The following is a 484-nucleotide window of genomic DNA, read 5'->3' on the forward strand; positions in this document are numbered from 1 at the left end:
GGGTTGCTGAGACCCAGCGCACTTGTCTCACACCTGGGTGGTCACTGACAGGAGCTGCTGCACAGGCAAGGGTGGGACCTACTCCCCATGCAGTGAGGACCCTCACTGGGCTGGTGGTCCCTGCACTTTGCGGTGCACTGAGAGGTGTCCCCATCCCTGCGCCATCCCTGGCAGGGTGGGGGCTGTGCCAGGGACACACTGAAAAAGAGGAAGGGACATGGAGTCAGATCCTGCTGTCGCCTGGCTGTGCAGGGTCCACAGGCACCCCCCCTGCCCCCCCTCGGGGGACAAGGAGCTTCAGCACGTGGGTGACCCCCAGATCACAGCGGGTCCCTCCAGACTGGTGGCACAGAGGGTCCCGGGTGCTGCCCCCTCCCTACCCGAGCGGGATGTCCCACTGTATCCCGTGCCTCACGCTGGTCCCTCTCCCCCAGGATCTGTCCCGCAAGGATTGCCTAGAGGCGCCCGGCTCCGGCCTGGGGGA

The sequence above is a fragment of the Chaetura pelagica genome, unplaced genomic scaffold (genome assembly GCF_000747805.2).
Source record: "Chaetura pelagica isolate M959 unplaced genomic scaffold, ChaPel_1.0 scaffold1407, whole genome shotgun sequence".
NCBI lineage: Eukaryota > Metazoa > Chordata > Aves > Apodiformes > Apodidae > Chaetura > Chaetura pelagica.